Source organism: Dasypus novemcinctus, chromosome 23 (assembly GCF_030445035.2).
Source record: "Dasypus novemcinctus isolate mDasNov1 chromosome 23, mDasNov1.1.hap2, whole genome shotgun sequence".
Classification (NCBI taxonomy): Eukaryota; Metazoa; Chordata; class Mammalia; order Cingulata; family Dasypodidae; genus Dasypus; species Dasypus novemcinctus.
Window position 1 is genome coordinate 18,541,029 of NC_080695.1, and position 19,229 is coordinate 18,560,257.

Consider the following 19,229-nt stretch of genomic DNA (forward strand, 5'->3'; position numbering starts at 1 on the left):
GTCCATCACTCCGGGATGGCTGGACGCCCTGTATCCCGACTTGGCCCCACACGCCCAGGTTGGGGCATCAGACTGGGGAGGGGGGCGGTACTGCTTGTCTCATCAAAACCGTGGAAATGGGGGCGTGTGTGCATGCGCGTGGGGGGACGTGTGTCCACACGTGTGTGCGTGCACATCCACGGGTTATTCCCGAGACCCCAGTTCAGGGGGAAGGTTCATTCTTACCTGACCCGTGGACACACCCACGGCCTGCCCTTGGGCGTGGCTAGGTGACCGCTGCGGGCCCACGGGCAGCGGGACCAGGGAGCCCATGGGAATGCAAAGTGCAAAGCTCCCTGCCGGGAGCCGGAGCCGGGATGGCTGGTCCCCGCGGTGTCCTCAGCTCAGGCAATCCCTGCCCTGGTGGAGGTCAGCGCCCACCCCCGGCTTGGGCAAACTCTCCTCTTTCCACATCATAAATGAGGAGACTAAATAAGTCAGTCTCTCAGCACCCCCCCCAGGCAGCCTTGGCTGGGCTATTAATATTCCCTGAGTTTATGACCCCCGGTCCTACTGCTGACAGGCTCCTCTCTCTAGCTGTTGGAATTAATTTTGTGAATCAGAAGGGGGGGGGGGCGGTGTAGCCTGTTGGAATCCAGGACGATGACATCTCCCTCCCCCCACCCCCTGTGGCCGGTCCCACCAGCTAATTCTATAAAACAGTCACTGTGTCCAGGCCGGCCCGGGGCTGCCTGCCTGGCTGGTGCTGCCTCATGCCTCTGCTATGTTCCCCCCCACCGGCGGGGGTGGCTGGCCCCGGTCCCAGTGATTCAGGTCCCCTGACATCTTGCACTGATGTCAGTGGGAACTGAGGCCTCAGGCCCCGGGACCTTCTGGCCCGCTGCCTGGGCCCGCGCCCTGCACGGGGGTTGGCCCCGGCTCACGCCTCTCGTGACCTTCCCATGGACGAGGCCTGGCTGGGAGACCAGGTCGGGCCAGACAGCCTCTCCCTCGCGCTGTCCCCCTTCTGAGAGCCGCCCGCACTGGCGCCGGGCCGTCCCTCGGCCTCCTCGGGTTTCGAGGACTCGTTCTAAAATTAATATGGGGGAATTCAGGGAATTTGGGAGCAAGTTCCCAGAGAACTGTGGCTGGCCTGGGGGCAAGGGAGCCTGCCTCCTTCCATCCTCCCCCAAGTCTCATTTTCCTAACTTCCTATGTGGGCCGATCCTCCTTGAGGACACACACGCCACAGGGGCAGGCCGGGGCTCTGCTGTCTGTACTTTGGGCAAGGTTCTCCCCCCACCCCACCTGCTCCCAGCAATGTGGAGAGGTTTCCCACGGGAGCCTTTCATACAACATATTCTAAGTCATTTAAAATATGATTGGCAAATACTTTCTCCCATTCTGAGGGTTGTCTTTTCATGTTCTTGATAGCATTCTTTGAAATACCAAAGTTTGACAAAGTGTAACTTATCTGTTTTTCTTTTGTCACTTGTGTGTTGTCTAGATTTAAGAAACCATGCCCTAATCAATCTAAGGTCACAAAGGTTTACTCCTATGTTTTCTTCCAAGAGTTTTATAGCTTTAGCGCTCACATTTAGGTCTTTGATCTATTTGGAGTTAATTCTTACATATGGTGTGAGGTAGGATCCAGCTTCATTCTTTTGCCTGTGGATTTCCAGTTGTCTTGGCACCACTTGTTGAAGAGACTATTGTTTCCCCCATTGACTAGTCTTGGCATTCTTGTTGAAAACCCCATAGATGTGACGGTTTATTTCTGGACTCTCATGTCTATTCTACTGATCTATATATCTATCCTTATGTCAGTACTATCCCGTCTTGTTTACTGTAGGTTTGTAGTAAGTTTTGAAATCGGGGAGTGTGAGTCCTCTGATTTTGTGTTTTTCAAGATTGTTTGGGCTATTCTGGGTCTACTGCATATCTACCTGAATTTTAGGTTCAGCTTGTCCATTTCTTCGAAAAAGGCTGATGGAATTTTGATAGGGGTTGCATTGAATCTGGAAGTCAATTTGTGGAGTATACCATTTTAGCATTAAGTCTTCCAATCCATGAACATGGGATGTCTTTCCATTTATTTAGATCTTTTAACATTTCTTTCAACAGTGATTTGTGTTTTCAATGTATAAGTCTTGCATTTCTTTTGTTATTTTTAAAGTATTTTATTCTTTTTGATGCTGTTGTAAATGGAATTGGTTTCTTAATTCCATCTGCAGAGTGAGTCATTTAAAATAAGATTTGACATAAAGCATCATTTATGACCCAGTTTGTCAAGAATCCACTTATTATTATGTAAAATAAGTTCTGCCTGTGACACTTAAGCCAGAATCTGCTCTATGACTCCATCTCCTGCCCTAGCCACTGCTTGGGTCCTGGCATCTATGGGGACAGTTTGATTCCTCCTCCCAGGTCTTCCTGCCTAATCTGTGTCACATCCCTGCTTAAAGCCTCCAATACCTCCCCCTCTTATCCACGAGAAAATCCTCTGGCCTTGGCTTTAAGTCCCCAGGTCCTCATCAAAGACTTCATCATCAGTAGCCAGCTCTGTGCTGTTGACCCTTATGAGCGTTTCCACTAAGATATCCCAGGTTGCTGCAAAGTTGATGTGGCTCCAGGGAGGCTCAATGACTGCTCCAGACCAGCTCCTCCTCCACTGTCTCCATCTCCATCCTTCCAACAGCCCTGCAGGAATCCGACCATCTTCCCAGAAGCTTCCCTCTCTCTTCCTTTTCTCCCTATGCTCTGTTACCAAATCCTATATCTTTTACCTCTTGAGCCCCTCTTGTGTCTGAATCCCTCTTCTTTAGGCTTTATCCTGGCCTGATCACAGACCCCTGGAGTGATCTTCCCGTAACATCAATCCTCCCTGCATAAAATCTTTTTATAACCCCCATCACCTGCAGGGACAGGTCCCAGATGCTGAGGTTTTGCCTGGTTCCTCTCTCCCCTGATCGTGGGCCTGCCTTTCACCATCTGGGAGGAACCCCTGCAGATCCATGTCTTTGGGCTCACCACAGCTTCCTCACCTGGGTCTGCCTGGCAAACTCCTGCTCCAAGTACCTGACTCTTTCCAACTGGGTGGAGGGACCCCACCTTCCAGATGTCAGCCATGGCATCCAGGATGCCATCTGTCTCCCCCCCTTGGTCAGAACCATGCCCGATGGCTGGAAAAGAGCAGCCACCCGTGAATTTTGCTGCATGCAAGTAGACGGACTGGCTGGTGGGAGAAGGGGACCATGAGATGCTTGGTGCTCTACAGTCAGAGCTCACAGGTGAGTGTGGTGGGCAGCAGGTGAAGGTCCCTGTCCCCATGGGCAGGAATGGCTGGCAAGTCTAGGCGGAGGGGCCGTGAATGGCAGCGCTGGCATCAGAGCTGTGGAGCCACAGGGGAGGCTTGCATGTGTGTCCCCCATCTCCAACCACACCACCTTCCAAAGACTTGCCTCAACCAGGCTTCTCTCCTTTGCAGCTGAGCCCTTGTCCCCTCTACTCCTCCTGGCCCCACCCCTCTGTCCACTCTGATTGGGCTCCTGCCCCACCACTCCATGGAGGCCAGTGGCTGCCTTGCTGACCAGGTTGTGCAGCTCTGGGGCAGGGTCCCGTGTCTCCTGAGGGTGGACCCTAACCCTCCACTGCCTCCCCGCCCACAGTCCCTCCTGTCCATCCTGCTCACACCCCAACTCTGTGAGTTCCAGCCAGTCTCTGTGCTTGACAGTGAACTTCTCCAGGTTCAGCTGGTGTTCTCAGAAACCTCAGAACCTCTCAGAGATCCCTCGTAGAGGATGCTTGATAAATGTTTAAAATGGAATTCTTAGGCTAATGACTTACCCTTTGCTCTCCTTTACCCCAGGGACAAGGGACACAAGAGTGAGCTCTTGGGGGGAATGTATGCTTTGGATTGTCCAGTCATTGTCCATAAGGGAGGTCCTAGGCCTTGTGGGAGGGGTGGCTATTTGGGACTGGGCAGCAGGATTATTGATCCAATAGCAGGGTCTGTGCACCCATTGCCTCTTCACTGGCCTGGGTTCTTCTGCCCTGGGGGTCCTGCCCCTTGTCTCCTGGGTCCCCTGGCCCATGAGCCTATTTGCACACCTGCTTTGGAGTCTCCCAACATGAACACCAGCCCTGGGCCCCCGGCGGCTGCGCGGCCTGGGAGAAAGCCACCCTTCGGGTTTGAGCTCGAAGCTCCCCACGCTCTATCCAGTCTCCACCCCGCTATGCCCCCTGCCAGCACCTAATCGCTTCCATCTGCCCCACTGACTCACGGGGCTCCGGCTGTCAAGATTCTCAACATTTCCAAATTCCTCCCCGCCCTGTCCTTCCAGGCTATTTCTCTAGCTCTTGCTCCCCCCCCCCCCGGCCTCCCCTTCCCAAAAAACAGCTACCCTGCTCCTTTGTGCACAGTGGAATTGAAGGGGTGCTCAGGTGGGAAGTGGGTGGCCAGGGCCCTCCCTCCACCCCCAGGGAAAGCTCAGGCAGCAGACAACTTGAGAGTCAGAAAACTGGAGTCAAAGAAGCCATGGAGACCACCTGCCATTCTACAGATGGGGAAACCGAGGTCCACGTTGGAAGCAGAGCAGGAAGGGCCTCTGGGCCTGGGAACCCTGGTCCAGCTCCTCTCTGCCCCTTTCTTTCTCTCCGGGTTCCTGCCACCTCTTCCTTTGGGTCCCAGGAAAGACAGTTTCAGACCTGGCCTGCCCTTCCCCTGGGACCAAGTGCACTTGGGGACCAGGAGGGGCCTCTCCATGTCTCCCAAGTCACGGGTCTGTCCCCAGGAGGCTGACCTGCTCCTCCCCCACTGCCCCCCAGGAGCTCTCATGAAGTATTTCCAGGGCAACTCGCAGTCCTGGGGGCGGGGGTCTGCGGAAGGGTGGTGTTGGAACCAGCCTGGCTGTGACAAGCCCCGGGACCCACAGCCCCTCTGGGTTTATGTGACTTGGAGCCTGGGAGCTCGTCTTGCCCTTGATCTTGGATGGGGCTTGAGGATACCTATGTAGGACAACCCTCCCTCGCTTTCCATGGCCGAGATGGGGGAAGGCTGAGGGACAGAGGCCAGAAGTTCCCTCGGTGCCCGGGGAGAGCAAGGGGCAACTCCAGGGTGACTTCACCCACGGCCTCAGCTCCTTCTGTTCCTCAGTGAGAATGCCAAGCTGGGACCCTCTCCCCGGCAGCCCCTCTCCTGCCTACAAGGCCCTGTCTTTTTCCGGTTACTGCTCGATGAAGTCCCGCCCCCTTGGCATGGCTCGCCCGGCTCTGTGTGGCAGCGCCTGCCCACCTTCCAGACCCACTTCTCCCTTCTCCCTGCTGCGCACCTGCCACGGAGAGCCGCCCACTCCCTGCAGCCATGCCTCTTCACCGTGTCCCCCCCTCCTTCGAGCCCAGCTCCAGGGTCATGCCTCCTCCTCCTCCAGGAAGTCTTCCTGGGGCTGCTAAAGAGAGTCGACCGCTGCCCCACAGGGCTGGCTCTTGCCCGGCCAAACCGCAGCAGCGCATGTCCCTGTGTGAGCAGCCTGGTTCCCAGCCTGTGTCCCCTGCTACCCCGGAATGACACCGGGGAAGACTCCATGGGATAAAGCCCCATGGCACCAGAGCCCAAGCAGGGCGGTCCCCGCAGCCCACCCCGTCGGTCCTGCCCGGGGCCTTTGAGGAGATGCCCTTGGAGGGCCATACAAGAGGAAGTGCCGCGGGGTAGACCCCCTTGCTAATAGCCCCCGCTCCGTGCAAACCCCTTCTCTGTACCTCTGTAGCCCCCTCCTCTCCTTCACTGAGCAGCTTCTCCTCCTCCTGAGCCCCTTCCCCCTCCCCGAGCCCCCTCCCGCCTACTAAGTCCCCTCCCTAACTCAGCCCTCTCCTCCAACCCCCCACCCCGTCACCGAGCCTGCCCGCCCCAGGCTGACTGTCCAGGGGGCCGGACTCTCAGCAGAGCGCCGAGTTCCGGGTTGTCCGGCAGCAAGCGGTCAGGCTGCTTCCGTCCTGTGGCCTTTTCCCGGGATCTGGCCTGCGGCCCAGCATTTTCTGGGGAGACCTCCGGCCATCTCTCCCTCATGGCATGCTGGGAACGCACTGAGATCCCTCTGCCGCAGGAGAGGAGGTCGGGCCGGCTGGACTTTGAAGGCCCGAATGGGGCGCAAGCTCCGTCCCTGGGTTCCCACCGGGCCGCGCTGTCCTCGGGATCCGGCCCAGCTGTGGAGGGGCTTGGCCCGGCACCCCAGTGGGGAGGGGTCTCAGCGCCTGGATCGGGAGTGTTCCGGGGCTGGAAGCAGGCCGGGTCTGCTGGACTTGTCCCTCCCTTCGTCCCCGACGTGGTGGAGCTCAGGGCAGCAGACCCTGCCCCTCTCCAGCCGAGTCCCTGGGCCAGGAAAGCCGAGCCTCGGGTTTGGACTGCCCACCCTGAGTGGGGGGCCTGGAGATGAAGAGTGCCCCTGCGCCCGTGGCCACAGCCACCATTTCATGGGACCAGGCCCTTTCCTGGTAGTTCTCCAACAGCACTGAGTTTTATTATCTTCCCGTTTTACAGGTGAGAAAACTGAGGCTTGGAGAGATGAAATATCTCACCCAGTGCCTTATAGCTGGTAGATGGCAAAGTCAGAATTTGAACCCAGACCTTTGTCTCCTGTCTGGGGAGATGGAGGATGAGGCAGGGATAAAGTCCCCAGATATCTTCCCTTTGTACTGCGGCCAGTGTCAGATTGTGGGGTGACGCTTTGCCCAGCGGGGCATAAGGCCCCCACATGCTGTGGCCCCCAGGCCCAGGGCTTACGCCTCATCTCCTCCCCTGACTGGCCCAGCCTGTCTACAGACCCCACCCGTCCCCAGGGCTGGTCACGGGTCTCTGGGTCTGCCTGGCGTGGCCTCCACCCTGGGCCCCGGTTCTGCCCCCCTGCACCGTGACTCCCCGGGGCTGCAGGAGAGCAGGGCCATGTCTGGGGCCTTCTGGCGTTGCCCTATAAGGGCGGCCCTAGCCAGGGCGCAGCCGAAGCTTGGGGCGAGAACGGACCCAGGAGGAAAGCCATAGGTCCTCTCAAGGGAGCCCCCTTTCCCTCTTCCCCGGGCCACCAAGCCCGCCCCCAATGCCAGCCAGCACTCTTCCCGCCGCTCCCCAGCTGCTCTGTCTCAGTCCCTTCCTGGAGGACACGGGGCTGGGGGTGGGACAGGCTCTGTTGTCCCCGGGAGTTACCTGTGGCCACGTAAGGGGAAAGACCACGTAGTGGCTTTTGTGCCCACAAGGACCCCCGAGGCAGGTGGCGTTTTTCTGCATTGACCAGATGGGAAAACTGGTCTCAGGCCGAGGATTCAAATTCAGGCGGGCCTGACCCGAAGCTTGAGCCTTCCCCTCCACCCCCAGTGAGCCTCGGGGTCCGAGGTCTGGGGCAAGCCCAGGAGAGTGTGGCAGGGGTGTTTTTGGGGTGGCAAGCTGTCCCACTTGGTGCAACGCTGCCCTGTCTCTGCTCTGCACAACCTGGTCCCTCCCTGTGCGGAGACCCTGCTCCCAAGCCCCCTCCCAGGGAACTGCTGACCCTAATCTGGGCCCAGCAGATTCCTCCTGGGTCTGTCCCAGGGATCGGGTGAGCCCTCGGGCAGTGGGGGCCCAGCACCCACCTTCATGTCTCTTCCCCCAGCTCTCCCACCCTCTCCTGCCACCCCTGAGGGCAAGGCGGGTTTTGCCCTGGAGATTCTGGTCTGAGGGGGGAGGTCCAGCTCTGCCCAGGGATGATGGTCTGAGGGAGGCATGACCCTGTCTTGGAAGACTGGTTGGGAGGCCAGAGAGGTGACACAGCCGGACTCGGGAGGTTCTTTTTCGGAGACGGGGGCCTGCTCCGAAATGATGGTCTGATGGGGGAGGCACAGCCCTGCCCTGGGAAGCTCCACTCTGAGCGGGAGCACAGAGCCCTGTCTTGAAGTACTGGGCTGAGTTGGGGTATACGTGACCCTGCTCAGGGTGGAGGGAGGAGGTGGGTGGGAACCTGGGGTGGGCGTGGGGAGAGGGTCTGGGGGGCTGCCGAGCTCCTCTGCTGCTTGCCTGCCCAGGAGCGGGCTGCCAGGGCTACGCCGAGCCTGGGACATGGGCTGTGGGCACGGGGTGCGCCGGGCCCCCGGGGGCAGGACGAGGCATGGGGGTAGGGAGAGAGGGCCCGGGAGTTTGGGGACGAGCAGCCTCGCTGGCCCCGGCCTCCTGGCCCCTCTTCATCCGCTGGACAAGGAGCAGGTGGCCGCCTTCCTCGAAGGTCCCCGCCCCGGCCCTGCTGTCTGGGTCCCGGACGTGGCCTCGGTTTACGGGGCCGATGTTTCCACCCCGTCCAGCTTGGCGGCCACTTCAGACATGCTCGTGCCTGCACGCCCCCTGCTCGCCGTGGACAGAGAACAGTCTGCCCCCCGCCGGCCCCAGCCACCCCCCCCCCGCCCCCGCTAACCCCGAGCCAACGGTGCAGCCAAGAATGTCCGGATACTCTGGCGGGCGGGCGAGCCACGAAGCCGGCTGGAGGGGCATGAATCACGGCCCCCGCCTGCCAAGTGCTCACTCGGGACGTGTTCGAGGCTGGCCGTGCCCAGAGCGGATGGGGAGCGGGGCGGGGAGGCGAGCTGGCGGCCGGCGTGGGCAGACGGGGCCGTTTCGAGAGGAGCGATGTCTGCTGGACCCATCCCTGGCGGCGGCGCAGAGCTTGTGTTAGAGAACTCGAGGAGCCTGGAACCATCCCCGGGTTGACTTCTCGGAATTCCGCGGGCCCGGATCGTGGCGTGTAGGGAAAGCCGCCCTGCCCGCCTCCAGCGCGCACTGAGGCCGCAGGTGGGACAGGGCAGGCCCTGAGAGGGCAGCGGTGAGGGCCTTTGCCGGCCCCGCTTGCCCCTGCCCCCACCCATGTCCATGGGCTCCCAGGAAGACAATGAGGGTAGGAGGACGTGCCTGGGCAGCAGCGTCGGGGGCACGGGTGGGGGGCATCCCCCCCTGCTCTCCTTCTTGGTCCCAAGCTGCTCCCTGGAGATTCCCAGCCCCTCCTACCTCCCCATCTGCAAAGTCCCGTGCCCAGATGTCCTTCCCCTCCCTCTGTCCCATGGCAGGGGGGCCCTCACGATACCCGAGTCCACTTCTACCTGCCCCCTCGTTCAACTGGAAATTGTCCGCTGCGTGCTGGGTCCCCTCTGGACTCGAACCCTCACCCCTCACCCCCCCCTTGCTCTCCCAGGTCTGCCAGGGTCCCCAGCACATGGCCATGCACAGTTCTCGCTCGTCATAACAAAAAAAGTCCCTCTTGGGGCCCGGGTGCCCTCCAGTCCCTGCCCTGGCTCTCCCCATCTATCCACAGCCAAGCCTCTTCAAAGACATGTCTACACTGCCCAGCTATACTTCCTCACCACCTGCGCTCGCCAGAACCCTCCCCAGTGTGGCTCCTGCCCCCAGTCCCATGGGTGGGCGATGGGCAAACGCTAGAGTTCTCGGGGCTAAACGCAGTTGCCCCTCCTAGGTAGCCTGTGCCACCCCCCGTTTCCCTTCCTCACCCCAGCCCCTGGCCAAGCCCCCAGTGCTGACGGCCCTGCCTGCCCCGCTCTCTTCCAGCCTCTCCCAAGGACCAACCTCCTGGGCTCCCCTTCCATGTCCTGCCCCGTGGGAAGTCGTTGGGTCTCACCCCAGGCCTCTTCCCTTCCTCCCAGCTCCCCTCTCCGGTCGGTCCTTGCTTACCAGACGGGCTATGATGGGCAGGCCAGCATTTCCAGAACCTACGGGACGTGACCCTCCCACCCAAGTCCAAGACCCAGCTCTGCATCTTCCCTCCAGTCCTGCTTCTCCCCAGGGCGCCCCAGTTCAGTGAAGGGCCCCAGCAGCTCTCCAAGCACCCAGGCAGAAACCCGGCAGTCATCTGAGACTTCGCCGGCTCCCTCGCCCCTACCCGTGGTCCCTGGATTCCAAGGTCAATCCATGCGATCCCTCCCTGACTCCAGTCCCTCCCACGGCCATTGCCTTCATCCTGAGCTCATCCCATTCGGCCTGGACCATTGCAACATCCAAGTCAGTGTCTCCGCCCCCCCCCCAGATTCCCCCCAGCTCATCCTCCTCCACAGGGGCTCAGAGGGAGCTCATAGAGGGAGCGCATTCAAATACAGATGCAAACTTGACCTCCCCACTGGCCAACTCAGTGTCCTCCACTGGCTCCCCGCTGCCCGCCCCTTGTGGCCTGGCCCTGAGCCACCTCTCCAGCCTGCCGCAGCCCCAGCACCCCCTACCTCAGGTCTGGCCTGTCTCCAAAGTTCAGCACCCTACCTGCCCCATCCCCTGCGGTGCCAAACCGATGCTCACTTTTAATCCTTGGTGTGCACTTCCTCCTGCCTGGGATACGCCTTCCTGCCCTGCTCAGCCAGCCGTCTGCCCAGGTGAAGAGTCACCTCCTTGGTGAAGTCCTCCAGGCCCTCTTCTGGGCTCCTGCAGCCCCTGTGCTTGTCATGCTGTTTCCATGGCTGCCCTGCCGCGTCCCCCACTAGGTGGTGACCTGCAAGAGCAGGGCGGTGCAGAGCCTTCTGGATCGCTCCGTGGCGTCTGGAGGGGAGGGAATGCGCCACAAGAACTTGCTGAACAAATGAATGACCCAGGCTGCCCTCTGGGCCCCTCCCATGGGGGTCTTTTTTTTTTTTATATAAATAGACATAGAATTTTTTTTTAAAAATTTATTATTTTTTAAATTCTCCCCCCTGGAGTTGTCTGCTCTGTGTCCATTTGCTGTGTGTTCTTCTGTGTCCGCTTTTGTCAGCGGCACCCGGAATCCGTGTCTCTTTTTGGTGCGTCATCTTGCGCGTCAGCTCTCCGTGTGTGTGGTGCCATAGCTGGGCAGGCGGCACTTTTTTTCCTTTCGCGCTGGGCGGCTCTCCTTACAGGGCGCACTCCTTGCGCGTGGGGCTCCCCTACGCGGGGGACACCCCTGCGTGGCACGGCACTCCCTGCGTGCATCAGCACTGCACATGGGCCAGCTGCACACGGGTCAAGGAGGCCCGGGGTTTGAACCGCGGACCTCCCATGTGGTAGGCGGATGCCCTTTCTGTTGGGTCAGCTCCGCTTCCCCCATGAGGGTCTTTGCCCTCTTTCTGGGGACTCATGTGAGCCCAGGTTTGTGCTCTCAGCTCTGGGTTCTGCTGGCGCTGAGTTCTGAGCATTTTTGCCCTGGGAGGATGGCTGGTGGGATGTGGGAAACTTCCATCCTCTGGGATTTTTAACCACGTGGGCTAGGGAGCAAGGTGGGTGCCTGGGAGCGGGGGAGGGGGGGGTAGTCAGGAGCTCAGGCACCTGTGCTCGGGGCTAGGGGCTTGGCTCCGACTCTGGGGCACTGGGGCTTTGAGGGCTTGCCTGGAGAGGGGACCCTGAGATCTGCCTCCCACACTTGGCCGGGTCTGCGCTGGGAGCCCAGCCCGAGAAACCAGGGGAGGGGGTGGCCAGGGGAGAAAGTGAGTGCGGCAGCCTTCAATATCTTTGCAATAAGGAAATGGGAAAAATGTTCGTTTAATTTTGAGAGTACCCTGGGGACGATGCTCTTGGGTGTGAGGGCGCCAATGCACACCCTGTCAGCCTTGCGCAGGGAGACTCCAGGGAGAAAGGGATGTGGGCACGAAGGGCGAAATGGTCTGAATGCCCTGAGGATGCCCTCCTCCCATCACGGCGCGGATTCCTCCCCCCCTGCCAGGACTTCTAGAACCAGGCGCCTGTTTTTTTTAGATACTGGGGCTGGGATTGAACCCGGGACCTTGTATGTGGGAAGCTGGTACTCAACCACTGAGCCACATCAGCTTCCTGAGTTGTTTTTTTTTTAGTTTGTTTGCTTGTCTTTGTTTTTTTTAAAGAAGGTCCCAGGAACCCAACCCGGGCCCTTCCATGTGGGAAGCAGGTGCTCAACCTCTTGATCCACTTCCGCTCCCTACCAGGTGCCTTTTAGCTGAATGAAGGCCTCTTACAGGGGCGGGGGCCCAGCTGGTTCCCTCCCTTATCTCCCAGATGAGGGCCAGGGGCTCCGAAAAGACCCCCAGCTGGGAGTGCCTGTCCCTTCTGGTTTGGGGGTCTTTGAGCCCAGCATTGCCCCAACCCTTCCACGTTCTGGGTGTCAGGGGACCTGACTTCTGGCCCTGCTCAGCTCCTCGGAGACTGCGTGGCCTTCGCCGAATTCCCCCCCTCGCAGAGCCTGCGTGGGAAGGCAGAGATTCCCCAGGAGGGAGGACCCCGCAGACGTGGTGCCTGAGCCTGGGTGTCGGGCTGCAGACAGGCCCGGGGGCCTTCGGTGGGATGGGGGAGGCGGTGTCCAGGGGCTGCCCCTACCCGTCTCGGGGCTGTTGACCTCCCTGCCACACTGGGCCCCGCGTGTCCCTTTGGAGTGGTGGCGGGTGTGGGAGGGGGCACCGTGCCCCGAGTCACCCCAGCCGCCCGATGCCACCCAGTGCAGCCGTTTCGCTTCTCCTGAAAGCAGACTTGCGACACCGACTTGGGTGCGGGTGTCTTATTTGGGAGGCGATCCCAGGAAGCAAGTGAGGGAGCGGGGAAAGGCGAGGAGTCAGCAGGGGGGCACTAACGAGCAGGCTGCTCGGGGGAGGGGGCTCTTCCCTTAGCAGAGCACTGACCAGTAGAACTTTCTGGGACGATGAGCTGTTCTAAATCTGCGCTGGCGGGTACGGTGGCCACCAGCCACCTGGGGCTGTCGAGTCCTTGAAATGGGGCCGTGCATCTAAACAGGGATTGTAATTAATTAAGAGCCACGCGGGGCGCTCAGCGCTGAGAGCGGGTAGAACCTGGCACTCATCCACGATTCCCACCCCCACTGGCGGGGGGCTGGGCCTGGGGCGTCAAGCCCCCCGCCCTTCTGGGGGCCACCCAGCAAGCTCTCGGGTGTCAGAGAAAGCCTCCCAGGGAGAGGAGGAAGGGCAGAGGCTCCGGCTGCACGTGGGATGCCCTTGTCGTGCCAGGAGCGCTGGGCGGCAGGCGGGCTCGGCTGCACTGAGCGGCAGGTGGACGCTCAGCGGCGCTGCCACCCCCACCTCCACCGGCACCTCTCTTTGGCTGGTGGCCCCCACCTGCCTTCTTGGGGCTCACTCCCCGCAATGTCCTCCCACTCGCGTGTTCCTGGGAGGCCCCAGGGGGGAGGTGGCTCAAACTCCCCCATGGTGACGGCCCCTTCATGCCGCCAGTCACTCTTGCCAAGAAGGACCCTCTGTCACTCCAGCCACCACTTGCCACACCTGCCTCTGCTCCCCTTCGCTCTCATGGTCCCTGAGCCCACCTGCCGTGGCCACCACTGCTGCCACCGTTGACGGCCTGGGGTAGGGGCGCTGTCGTGGCTACCAGGGGGCACCTTCTTCTCAGGCTAGGGTTGAGTGGTGGTCTGTGGGATGGGGAGAGAAGGCAGCTCCATTCCCAGGGCCCACAGCAGGGCCGCCTGGGTCTGAAGCTGTGACCCAGGTTACGGAGGTGCTTTCTGTCCCCACCACGGCCCTTCCCCCCCCCCCCCCCGCCCGGGCCACCCACACGCTGCACCCCATGGGTTGAGCCTGGGGCTGCATCTCTTGGTGTCCCCGCTGTCAGAGACCCGACAGCTCCCCGGTGCTACCCCAGCGTGGCAAGTGCGAGGACCCCGCCTGCACACACAGCTGCAGCTCTCCCCCGGGTGGCACCTGCCTCTGCTCTTCCTGGCATGGGCAGCCCGCGGTCCCTCAGCCACATGGCTCCTCTGTGGCCCCACCTGGGTTTCCACACCTGCCTCCTATGAGCATCTTGACCCAGATCGACGCTGGCTCATCGCTGCCTTGGGATCAGATCCTTCTCTGGCATTCGAGGCTCTTTGGCTGCCACCCCTCGCCCCTCTGCAGCCCTCCTCCCCCACTTGGCTCCTCACACCTTCACCCCTGCAACCACAGGCTCCTGCTTTGCCCGGTGCCCCCGCAGGTGGTGTGGCTGCTCACTCACCTTTGCCCCTGGGAGCTGTCCCTTCTCTCTGGGATGATCCTCTCGCCTTCACCAGGCAAATTCCACCTATCCTTACAGAACAGTCCGATCGTTTTAGAGCCACTCAGCCTTTAGGACCCAGCTCAGACGCCACCTCTTCCAAGAAGCCTTCCGTGGCCTCTTCTGCCCTCCTCTGAGTTCCCATAGCCCTGGCCACGCCTTGGGATGATCTGTTTGTCCCTTTCCCCGCAGTGGATGGTGAATCTCTCTTGAGCACGTTCTCCACTTTGTTTATCTGTTTTCCCAACTCCTAGTTCATAATAGATGCTCAGTAAATGTTGGACCAATCCAGTAGGGAATCGCTCTCCATTTCCACGTTAACCGAGACCGCCAGTTCTGACGCAGGAGGGACCAGGGGCCGCGCAACTTTGCTGTAAAGGCGGATGGGGGTGCTGACGGGGGCATGACCTGCCATGAGCCTCCAGGCCGGGGGGGTGGGCCTGCTGAGCCGCCCGCTGGCAGGGGCGTCGGCAGCCCTGATGGGAGTCCTGCTTCTCTCCTACTCGCTGAGTGGCCTCGGTCAGTCCCTGTGCCTCTCTAGTGGTGGGAAGGGGGCTCTGACGCCCTGAGAGCCTGTCCCCCTCTGACGGTCCGGCTAGCCTGGTGACCCCTCGACCCCTCCTGACTTGGGGTGTGTTTTTTTTCCCCCTGCCAGGATGTGAATGGGTGCGGCACCCCAAGGTCTAACAGGGAAGGAGAGTAGGTGGGACCCAAGAGTGGAGCCTGAGGGCCAGCAGGAGCCGGGTCACATCTTCACCCCCCTTTAGGCTCCAGCTGGGGCGAGGCCGGGGCTTTGAGCCCCCCTTGCTCTTCCCGGCTGGGGGTGCTGCGGGGGGAGCTGCTCCCGCCCCACCGGCTCCTACCTAGGGGGGGTCCAGCCCTGGTGAGACAGCAGCTGGGCCTCCTCATCCTTTGGATGAAGTTGGACCAGAACCGGGCCTTCAAGGGTGCGAACGTGAGGGCCCCGTGCCCAGACCCTCTAAGGCTGGGGCCTCTGCGGGGCTCCTCGGCCTCTCGAGGTCCCAGCCCCCAAGACTGTGTCCGCCAAGCCTGGGGCTCCTCCGTGGGTTAGGGTTCCAAGCACCTCCCGGGAGGGCCAGGGACAGAGACGCAGGGGACCGTGCACAGAGAAGGAACCGAGGAGGGGAGGGGCAGAAGCAAACACACCTGCCGATGCCCCCATCCTGACAGGGACGAAAAGATTCAGTTCCTGCCCCAAGGGGGGTAAGGAGGTAGCCGTCCAATCCGGGGACTTGAAGGCCTCCCTTTGGAGAAGCGAGAGGGAGTTATCTGAGTAACGGCAGCTCCAGCTTGCTGAGCCCACCCCAGTCTCTGAGCCGAGTGTTACCAGCTGGAGCCAACGTCTCTGAGCATAAGCTGTTACTGTAAACACTTCAAGCTTATTACATCTCCTTTAATATCGTAAGCAGGTCTAATTATTTTTCTCCGTTTTACAGATGAAGAAACTGAGGCACGGAGAAGTTAAGTAACTTGCTCGAGGTTACCCAGCAGATGGAGGAGCTGGGACAGAAGTCAGACTCTAAACTCTTCACTCTTTTTTTTTTTTTTAAGATTTATTTATTTATTTAATCCCCCCCCTCCCCGGGTTGTCTGTTCTCTGTGTCTTTTTGCTGCGTCTTGTTTCTTTGTCCCTTCTGTTGTCCTCAGCGGCACAGGAAGTGTGGGCGGCGCCATTCCTGGGCAGGCTGCCCTTTCTTTCGCGCTGGGCGGCTCTCCTTACGGGGGGCACTCCTTGCACGTGGGGCTCCCCTACGCGGGGGACACCCCTGTGTGGTGCGGCACTCCTTGTGCGCATCAGCACTGCGCATGGGCCAGCTCCACACGGGTCAAGGAGGCCTGGGGTTTGAACCGTGGACCTCCCATGTGGTAGACGGACGCCCTAACCACTGGGCCAAAGTCCGTTTCCCTCTTCGCTCTTTTGCCCACCTAACTCCTCCGAGCCTGACCGTGGTGGGTGACGAGGGTGGCCTTGGATTCCAGGTCCAGTGCTGCCACCTCCAAGCCGAGCTTTGGGGTGCACGGGATGGTTAATTTTATGCATCCACTTGGCTCAGTTACGGCGTCCAGTTTGGCCAAGCTCTGGCCTAGATAGTGCTGTGGAAATAGAATGATCACACGTCTGTTTCCTTGTCAGTGCCGGTTCACATTTTGCAGATGGGATTAGCGAGGACAAGCAGTTGACACCCCTTGACAATGGAGATGGGCTGTATCCCACCTGTTGGGGACCCTAACTGCAAAGAACTGAGGGTTCTAGGAAGAAGACGTTCTGCCTCAAGACCCCCCCAACACTCCTTCCTGAGTTTCCACGCTAAGGAATTCAGGCTCCGGATGTGAACATTACTCTTACCGGAACTCCCAGCCTCAGGCCTGCCCCACGTGAGTCTGGATTTGCCAGCCCTCACCCTGGTGCGAGGTTACTCCTTCTAACAAATCTCTGTCTACAGATATAGATGCTGCGGGCCCTGGTTCCCTGCAGAACCCTGGACGGGTCGGTGCAGTCTAGCTGGAGAACACTGCTTGGAGGCACAGGTGGGCCAGGGGCCTCCTTGGACTTCTGGTATCCCCGGATACCCCACAGGGATCCTTCTGTCCTCCTGCCCTGCCTTTGGCCGTGCCCCAAGTCTGGGCAGTCCCTACCCCCTTGTCGGCTGGCCTCCGGCAGCTTCCTGGGCGCTGAGAGCAGGGCAGACCGCTATCCCTCCTCCAGCCCCTCGGCCCAGCCTCTTCCCCTCTCCTCTCGCTCACCCTGTCTGCTCTCTCCGAAGCTGCCGTACCTCACCTGGCGTCCCCCTTCCTCCACCCCCCCCCATCGCCCCCCTCCCTTGGCTGAGGCCCTCTAACCCAGCCCCCAGGCCCTTGGCACCCGATGAGGCCACCGTGCCTTCCTCGGCGCCTCATTACGGCCCCGCTCTCTGGTCATGGCCTGCTCAAAACAGTCCTGTCCGAAAAAAATGTCTTTGCACAACCATTTCCATTTCTTCTTTCTAACTTCTTGAAACAGTCGTCCAGCCTCGCGGACAGTACATCGCTGCATAAAGATGAACTTATTAGGTAAGGCATGGGTTGATTAGTAAACAGTCATCAAGCACCTGCTGCAACGTGACAGAAGGTGCCCCTTGGCTGGCTCCTTCTTCTCAGGCCTTGGATTAAATGTCACCTCTTCAGAGGAGCTCTGCTGGACCTTCCTAAAACACCCCCCCCCCCCACTTACTAGTCTGTTTCTTTTTTTTTTTAAGATTTATTTTTTATTTATTTTTCTCCCCTTCCCCGCACCCTCCCCCCACTTGTCTGCTCTCTCTGTCCATTTGCTGTGTGTGTTCTGTTTCACTTGTATTCTTGTCAACGGCACCTGGAATCTGTGACTCATTTTTTTGTTGTGTCATCTTTCTGCGTCAGCTCTCCGAGTGTGTGGCGCTATTCCTGGGCAAGCTGTACTTTTTTCACTCTGGGTGGCTCTCCTTATGGGCACACTCCTTGCGCATGGGGCTCCCCTACGCAGGGGACACCCCTGCGTGGCAGGGCACTCCTTGCGTGCATCAGCACTGCGCATGGGCCAGCTCCACATGGGTCAGGAGGCCCGGGTTTGAACCTTGGACCTCCCATGTGGTAGGCGGACGCCCTGTCCGTTGGGCCAAATCCTCTTCCCAGTCTCTGTTTCAATATCTTTAGATCACAATTTAAATTTATTTTTTACTAATTATCTTTTGTGGGTGAGGGAAAGGTCTGTTTTCTGTTTATCTAACAGAACCTAAATGCTGGAAGGCTGTACTATCATCTCAAGCGTAGCCCATGTAGAAGCTCAATAAAGACTTATTGCATGAATGCATGTGTGAAGGGAAATTCCACTTCTTGCTCTCAGGGCCCTCACATCCAATAATCTGATTTCTATCACCAGAGGTTAGTTTTGCCTATTCTAGAATTTCATATAAAAGGAATAAGATAGTCTATAAATTTTTGGATCCAGCATCTTTCACTCAGCATAATATTTTTGAGATTCATCCATGTCGACAGTTTGCACTTTGCTCTGAGTACTACTTCATTATAAGGATATACCACATTTATTGTCCATTGTCCTGTGGGTAAACATCTGGGTTGTTTATAGTTTTGGGCTAAAATGAATAAAGCTGTTATGAACATTTGTGTAAGTCTCTGAGTGGACATATGTTTTTCATTTCCCTAGGAACAGATGAAATTGCTGGTTTATGTGGTAGGTGTATGTTTAACTCTTTAAGAAACTGCCAAACTGACTTCCAAGGGGGGTGTGTTGCTTTACACTTCAACCAGCAAAACGTGAGCAGTTTCATGGCCTCTCCGACATTTGGTGTTGTCAAACTTTCTTATCTTAACCATTCATGTGGGTAAATAGTGGTATCTCATGGTGGTTTAATTTGCATTTCCCCATTGACTAATGATATGGAGCACTTTTTGATGTACTCGTTGGTATTTTCTTTCGTGAAATGTCTTTCCAAGTCTTTTGTCAATTTTTTTTTCTTTTTCTTTTTCTTTTTTTTTAAGGAGGCACTGGGGACCAAACCTGAGACCTCCCATGCAGGAAGCAGGTGCTCAACTGCTTGAGTTACGTCTGCAGCCTTGTCCATTTCCTACCTGAGATGGCTCCCTTGTTTGTTTGCTCATTGTTTGTGCTTGTTTTTGCTTATTGTCTACTCACTATTAGTTTGTTTTTGTTTTTGCTCATTGTCTGTTTTGTTTTTTTTTCTTTAGGAGGCACTGGGAACTGAACCTGGGACCTCCCATGTGGGAGGTGGGCACTCAACTGGTTGAGCCACATCTGTTCCCTGCTCGTTTGTTTTTGCTCGTCTGCTCGTTGTTTGCTCATTGTCTTTCTCTTATTGTCTGCTCAATGTTTTTGCTCAATGTCTGCTCGTTGCCTAATCATTGTGTGTTTGTCTTCTTTAGGAGGCACAGGGAACTGAACTTGGGACCTCCCATGTGGGAGGTGGGCACTAAACTGTTTGAGCCACATCCGCTCCCCCTTAGTCCATTTTAAATTGTGTTGTTTGCCTTATTGCTTTATGGGGTTCTTTATAGATTTTGTTTCAAGTCCTTTACCAGATTTTAATTTTGTGAATATATTATCAGTGTGTAGCTTGTTTATTCATTTTCTTGTCAGTGCTTTTTTTCTTTTCTTTTTTTTTTTTTTGGTAATTGCTTTTGAAGAACAGTTTTTATCTTTGATAAAGTCTAACTTAACATTTTATTTTATCTAGTTTTATGCCACTGTGTC